The following is an 8,527-nucleotide window of genomic DNA, read 5'->3' on the forward strand; positions in this document are numbered from 1 at the left end:
TTAGGATTCAGGATTTATGGATGGAGTTTACAAACTACCAGTGATATGCAATTTAGTCCTTTTCTGTTCTATTCCCCCTCAAGATTAATAAAGAGGGTTAAATGACAACCATCTTCCAAGACTTGAAGGCTATAAAAGCGAAGGTAGAGAAATAAATCACACCGAAATCCTGTAAATAATAGGATGACATTTGTAGATAAAGGGGACTTGGGGAATCATAACTGGAAAAAAAACTTCCTTATTCTAAGATCAGCTGGAAAAGGAAATAGTCTCGGAGGGAAATGGTGGAAGCATTCAGGCTTTGGACATGTTGAGATCCAACTGCACTGGGCCCCAGAGGCCAATACCACAGGACCTCTTGTTCCTTTTATGGAAGGCAGAAGCAGTTAATGGGTCTTTTCCAGTCTATCACCAGCTCGTGGAATCAGAACTTGAGACTGTGTTTCTTACTCAGGTAACATATTCATTTTGGAACCAAATGGAAATAGTCCCAATAGCATGGTTCAGGCAGCCACATCTGGTAGTTCTTTCAAAAAGTTTTCCCCATAGAAAAGTGTAATAAACAGTACTTTTGACCCTTTATTTTTCCTTCCTTCCTCCTTTCTTTCCTTTCCTCCTTCATACTTTTCTTCCTCTCTTCTTTCTTCCCCCTTCAATTTCCTTCCTTCTTCCCTTCTTTGTTTCTTTCTTATTCTTTACTTCCTCCCTTCCCTTTCTTCCTTTGCTACTCTTCATTTTGTCTCTTATATTTGCTCTTCACCTTACCTTTTTGCTTCTAGAAATATACAGCAGCCTGAGCAAACACCTTCTCACCATCCTATAATCACTTCTCAAAGAATAATCCAGATTTTAATGTTCAAAGTACAAGTTCAGGTTTATGAGTAGGTTCTACAATGCATGGGAATAACTACATGTCAAAAGAATATAGAAGGGAGGAGGGGGGAGAGAAATGGGGACCATGTCATGAGAAAGGGCATCAGTGTTTGTGAAGTAATGCATCTTCTATCTGGTGAATATAATGTACCCTTTTTATTAATTACAATAAAAAGTATAAAAAATAAAAAATAGCAGAAATGTCTTAGCTTGACATGGTGGCTCACACTGTATTCCAAAGACACACAGTCTAAGATCAGGAGGAATATGACTGAAGGCCAGTTGGTATAAAAAGCTAAGAGAACCCACCGCGATCAATAAGCCAAATATGGTGGAATGTTCACGTGACTCCAGAGACATGGAAGTGGAGATCAGTGGATCGTGGTCAGGGCAAACCCACAAAACTATCTAACAAATTTCTAAAGCACAAACATGGCTCAATGGTAGTTCTCCAGCCTGGCAAGCAGAAGTCTCTCCCTGAGTTCCAAACCCAGTACCATAAAAACATCAGAAGAATAAAATATCAGTGATGTCTACAAACAATATTTGAAATCAATGAGAAAGGGACTTCAACCTCTGTAAACAAAATGCCTTTCTCAGCCTAGATTAGCTGAAACATCTTTTCCCTATTTTCAATCTAGTATGTCATGCTTTTCACTTTCCACTTGGCTTCACTGCACATCTATTCACAAAGCCATTTCTCCCTGCTTCTGTTTTACTACATTTCCCCTGAAATACACTGGGAGCCACTGAGCCATCAGGGTTACTCCAGGATAGGATTAAGCAGAGGCAAACAGGCCTTCATTTAACAGTTACTTGAGAAATAACAGGGGAAATGAGGAGGTGGTGCAGTCAAGGCCAGGCACAGGAGAGAGATATTCAAGTGTCAATCATAATGTTCAGAAAACAACAGCGCAATTCTACCTTGATAAAAAGAAACATGGAGACATATGGAGTGGAGATTTGGTTGGACTTACTTTGCATTTAGATAAATAACCTCTGTGTTCTCAACAGGAATGCTGTTCCGGGGAGTTTGCACTTTTGTTTACATGCCTGCTTTGACTCTTATGTTGTGGGAGTCGGCAAAGGGTTAGTGACTAGCTTAAAGTTTATACTAAGAATTATTTCATCAACATTTACAAACAGCCACCTCAAAACACAACTGTTATATCTCCCTGGAATTTTTTTTCATCAGTTGTGGATCTTGAATTCAGGGTCTGTGTGCTGTCCCTGAGTATTTTTGCTCAAGGCTAGTGCTCTTTGAGCCACAGCTTCATTTCCAGTTTTTAGGTGGTTAATCAGAGGTAAGAGTCTCCCGGACTTACCATATTGGGGTGGCTTCAAACCACAATCCTCAGATCTCAGGCTTCTGAGTAGCTAGGATTCCAGGTATGAACCATGAGTGCCTAACTTCCCTAGACTTCTAATGTCAATCATTTCTCTGACAAATGTATAAAAAAGTATGTGAATTTTCTTGCCTGCTCATGTATTTTCATTAACTTAGTGGCTTCCCCGTATGACACTGGATATAATTCACATTCCACATCTGATCCTACATGAAACCAAACTAAGGAAATCTCACTGGTTTGAACCTGAAACTACAAAAGCAGGAAATGTCATAATATACAGGCAATATGGTTGAATTGTAGGTTTATGGTTTTTTCTGTTATAAATATTATTAGAAGCATAAATAGCCCAATTATAAGATCAAATAATTCACAGAACAATAATGGTATTGTATATTAATATGTATTATAGATCCATACATTATGTATTATAGATATGTAGTTGCCTAAGTCAGATTAGGAGAATATTGGAGTAGATCAATTTTTTCTCTTTTGCTATGTCCCTTTTCTGTTTTTATTTTTACTCAGTCCAAAGAAAAATAGAGGAAAAGAAATCCAGCCTCTTCTGGTTTGCAATCCAAGCTGATTTGGCCCTGGAAATCACAAAGACTTGTAATGAAATCTTCTTTCTACCATTTGTAAGTTTAGTCTTTAGATGGAGAGACAATTGTAATAACTGAGTGACAGGGAGTGAGATGTGTGTCTACCAGGTGCATATTTCATTAATTACCAGATGGCCAACTGGAACCCTTGGTCCTCTATTTATAGTATAATTGTATGTTTCCTCACACGGTCTATACACTTGGTCAAATGGCAAAGTCCATTTGAAGTAACTTCCCCGTTTGAAAGTATTACATATTCTATGAATATGTCTGTAGTTAATAGAAACAGAAGGCAGAAAAACCTTCATAAAGGACTCTCATACCCATTCTAAGGCCACTGTCTACCCATGAGAAACTTTGGTAGATGCAACAACATTGAATTGGTTAATGCAATAAAGATGTTGATGGTAATATAAATCAAAGATGCAGTGTTAAGGCCCTAGGAATTTTGGTGACCAGAGCCAATTAAAGGGTGCTGCCAACAGATTCTAATTCTTTTCAAAATCATACAGTCACATACATCTGCACATTATGACCTCACTTCCCACATGTGCATGCACAATTTGTAGAAAATTCTGTTTTTCATTAGCCTGAGAAGAATTAACTTCACTCCCCCCCCAAAGAATTAAGTTCTTTACATGAAGAGAATCATCTATCAGATCTATCTGAATTTTATATTTGAAAATACAAAGCACCAAACAGAGATCTTCTGAATATTAAAAATGTAGCTATTCCTAAATTTTATTGTCAATTATTTTAAGCAGTAAATAAAAGGTTTCAATATCTACTTTTCCCACAGGCATTATCTAGATTGTCCTTACCAGATGAAAATGATGCAATGGATAACTACTAACAGAAACAGTGCAAATGTTTCCTTTAGATACTATTATAGTAGCAGCCTCATATTATTTGAATTCTCCTTGCATTAGTCAATGTTAATGGTTTCCAGTTAAAATGTATCAGGATCAATGAGCAAACTTTAAGCTTAGTAAAATTTATATTCCACCATCTTCCTGGATTCCTTGACTTTGTATCTTTTGGGTTATCTCTCATCTTTTTTTGTTGTCCTTGGTTATCTCATATTGTTACAGTATTTCACCTGGTTATCTGACATATTGTATATATGCATATTTGGTTATTTGAAGTCGGATAGGGAAGGGAGGAAAACAAGATGAGGGGTGGGGGGAGGGGGAGGGGAAATGGGGACCAAGATAATAGAAAGGGTATCAATATATGTGAAGTAATGCACCTTCTGTCTGGTGAATATAATGTAACCCTTCTATTAATTACAATAAAAATATTTTTAAAACTTAGGGAAAAAAGAATTTTCAAATAATACTGTATTAAGATATCTCCTAATAGTTTGTTCAAAATCAACCCTAGCCAAACTCAAAGACTGAGTGCTGATCTAAGCTTTAGATTTTGTATTCATAACAAAAACATATTAGATAAGTCAAATGCAAAGAATCTTCAAAGCCTACTTTTACACACTCTATTCATGAGATATTTCTCTATTTCTTCTTCTCTCAAATCATACAAAAACTATCTAGGGGTGGCTTCAAGAATGATCTTTATTATAATGACTGTAGATTCAGTCACTACTCTAGTACTTCCATTGTATCATATATTGATAGGTTATTAAGAATGATTTTTTTAATTTTTTTATTGTAATTAGTAAAAGGGTTACATGATATTTGCCAGATAGAAGGTGCATTAATTCACATACATTGATACCCTTTCACATGTCTTGGTACCCATTTCCCTCCCCCCCACACCCCCAGCCCGTCTTGGTTTTTCCCCCTTCCCTATCAAATTTCAAATATGCAAATACAAATAAATTAAATATATCAGATAACAAAGTGAGATACTATACCAATATGAGATAACCAAGGGACAGCAAAGGAGATGAGAGACAACATAGTACATTAAGGACAGCAATCATTCATTATATGGCTTTTGTTTCAATATCCTGGAGGTCCTTTCAATTAGCTTCATACTATATGGCCTTATGTATCAAGGTTTTGCTCTATTGCAAATCTCTGCTAGTAGAGCCCAAGGTTTCTACTGATTATGACGAATGAGGGAAACCATTGAGCCTAAGTTCCTTTGAGTCTGGCTTACTTCACTTAATATAATTTTTTCTAAGTCTTTCCATTTCCTAACAAATGGGGCGATGTCATTCTTTCTGACAGCAGCATAGAATTCCATTGTGTACAAATACCACAGCTTGTTGATCCACTCATCAACTGAGGGACATCTAGGTTGGTTCCATATCTTTGCTATGGTGAATAGTGCTGCAATGAACATTGTTGTGCTAGTGGGTTTAGTATGTCCTTGTTTCTGGATGGTTGGGTAAATGCCAAGTAGTGGAATTGCTGGGTCATAGGGGAGTTCTATGTTTAGCCTTTTGAAGCACTGCCACACTGCTTTCCATAGTGGTTGAACGAGTTTGCACTCCCACCAACAGTGTAGTAGTGATCCCTCCTAGCCACATTAAGAATGATTTTTTTCTCCAGTGACATTCCACCAATTACTAATTGAAAACTCTGTTCCAAGGATAGATGGACTGATGGTTGTTTAGTTCATTTTATAATGTAACTCAGAAAGAAAAAGAGAATGATTCATGAATAAATCCTCACAGTTATCAAGCTATTGTAATAAATGCAAGAGTATATTTATATTATTTGAGCACATGTTACATGAATATATTTAATAATGTTGTATTCATATAATAATATTATATCACTTTATTGTCAGATGAAAAAATAACAATTTCTTAGGTTCTACCACTAGTCAACAATTTCCTTCATAGTTAAATCTGGAGAAAATATATTGAGTAATATCTAACTGTTAAAAACATAAATTCTTAATATGCTGCCTCTTTAGCTCTGAAATGTGTAGGACTTTGTCCTAATCCACCCAATCATAACTTAAATTAAACATCATTATTTAACTTAGTAGTCTATTCATCTGTGTCGTGACTGTCTCTCCTTCGAGCCTAACTTTTCCTCAATGAGTGAAATCATCAACAGAAGTTTGAGAGGTGGGATGTGACTTAATTTAACAAGAAAAACTGCAAGAAAACATTTAGGATCCTGCAGATGTTTCCAGCTGAAATACCAGCTGGCATTTTAGTTGTTTATGTGGAGTGGAATCCCATAAGCTAATGAAAGGAGACAATCAGTTTTAGCTGACTCAAAGTTTTGATTTCCATTTTTCTAACACAGATGAATATGATGCAAATTGTTTGAAAATAAGAGCCTTATAGCTAAGTACATTTACTGTGGTACAAATCCCTACAAGATTTGCTGGTGGTGTGACAATTGTCCAGAAATACTGCTTTCTTAAGGTAGTTAAGATGTAGCAGAATCTCTGTTAATTATTTTGACTTGATGCTGTTCGTGGCACCACAAATAAGAAGACTATCTCACCTTTGTAATATATGTTCAAAGAAGCGCCTAAACAAATCAAGGAGTAATCTACCAGGAACATCTACTAAATGCAAGTTAATAACACATTATGGTAGATTATCCATAGCATCAATTTAACATAACTTGGATATTGTCTCCTATATTTGATGACTAATATTTAGCCAGTATTTACCCTATACCAACAATTGTATGCACATTATCCAATTCTCAAAACTTGATTTTTTTAATGCCTTTTCAAAATCATTTATCCTTAAGGAAATCTAGGGCATAGAATTTTGTTTTGTTTTGTTTTTTGGTAGGTCGTGGGGCTTGGACTTTGGGCCTGGGCGCTGCCCTGAGCTCTTCAGCTCAAGGCTACCACCGACTCCTGGGCCTGAGCATTATCCCTGAGCTCTGAAACTCACAGCTACCACCGTTCCCCTTGAGCCACCTTTTCTAGTGGTTAATTGGACATAAGTGTCTCAGTCTTTAATGCCCTGGGTGGCTTTGAACCATGGTCCTCAGATCTCAGTCTCCTGAGTAGCTAGGATTACAGGTGTGAACCATGGCACCTGGCTTAGAACACAGAAATTTTAAATGAAAAGAAAATCAGGTAAATTTGAGGGGATGGGTGAAGTTGACCTAGATTAGGGAGCGTGATGGAAGGAGTGACATTGATGAAGTTGCATTGTTATGAGCTGACATGTGGAATTGAGATCACTTTATTTAACTACTTGAGGATCAAATAAATAAATAGATGGGAGGATGATGGATAGATACATGGATAGATAGATAGATAGATAGATAGATAGATAGACTTAAATAAGCTGCCTGAGGGTATTTACCTCTGAATCACACTCAGGTCTAACTCTGCAATATTACGTTGTTTTGTCCTCACATTTTATTAGGGCAAGAGTAAGACATGTCAGAAACAATACATTGGGTTACCAAAATGGCAACTGGTCCCATTGCAGTGCCAAGATCAATATCAGATATTGGTAAGCATTTATAAAATGCCAATCAGTTTTCAGGCACCAAAGACATTAATGTGAACAGATAAGGCATTCAAAAAAAAGATGTGAAAGTGAAAATTTAATTGTTTATATATAGGAACTGATACAAGTAAATAGAAATTCAACTTGCTAGGAAAGGTCCACTTAATAGAGCTGAGACAAAACAAGGTAAAACATTGGATCCCTGCAAAATGCAATGGTCTTATAGAATCTAACTTCCACCATCTAGTTTCAGATGATCTCATGGGAGAGAAACTGATGGATATTTGAGACAGTTCTCATTAAGGGCTTGTAAGTTCTCTATTATTTTAAAGGTGAATTGAATGAAGTATAATTCAGACCCCCTTTTGGAGGGGGTTCTGTCTTCTCATAGTGTCAATATTATTCTCACACTATTTATATAAATGAACTGGCTCAAATCAGGCTATTTTGCTGCCAGCTATATTTATACTATACTGAGACTTCATAAGAATGGAAATAGCCAAATACAGCAACAATTTGCCTCCGGTATAACAGTTCAGTGCCCTTAAGGAATCTCAGGACCCTGTCTGCCTCTTGCATCCCCTCCTGAGTTGAAAAGTCACTGGTAGACTTGGGATGCATAGAGAGATTAATATCCGCCTGTGGCCCTTTGGGAAACACCATGCTCTTAGCTTTGAAGCAGAGCCAGAGGATTCCATGCCAACAACTGATGAGTTACTCTATCTTCTTCACAGATTCTGTTCATCTGTTGACAGCATCCATGGAAAGGGGAGGACTTTCTAATGTGTAGCTCATTGACTAGAGCTGCTTTTCATGCTCAGCATATCAAGAGCTGAGACTAATTTCACAACATGTCTACTTGTGAAATTATTAATGAGAGCCTTCTGGGGTAGGTGTTTGGCACAAGATATTGCTTCACATATGGCTGACATACATTTGGTCAAGAAATGCATATATTCTACAAATAGATGAGTGGGTTCAATTACGCACTGGCTGGTTATAAAATACATCTCAAAGCTGCCTTCCTATCTGACGATTGGTTGATCCCAAGGTCCTATGAGAACAATATTATTTATTTCATATATCTGCCTGGATGCATTAAAAAAAGACAGAAACAACACAGTAAATGAAAGGAATAAAATGTTCATCATTAGCTATTTATTAGGAAACTAGCAGCTCAAAAGGATAAAGGTGAATTCAATGTAATATACTAGGGCTGAGGTAGAGTCCTCAGAAAAGTTGCAAATTAGGAAGGAATGATCTTCCTTGGGTTTTAGAACACGTACTGGTGAGTCTGATGA

Source organism: Megascapheus bottae, chromosome 27, assembly GCF_031878675.1.
Source record: "Megascapheus bottae isolate mThoBot1 chromosome 27, mThoBot2.hap1, whole genome shotgun sequence".
Lineage (NCBI taxonomy): Eukaryota > Metazoa > Chordata > Mammalia > Rodentia > Geomyidae > Megascapheus > Megascapheus bottae.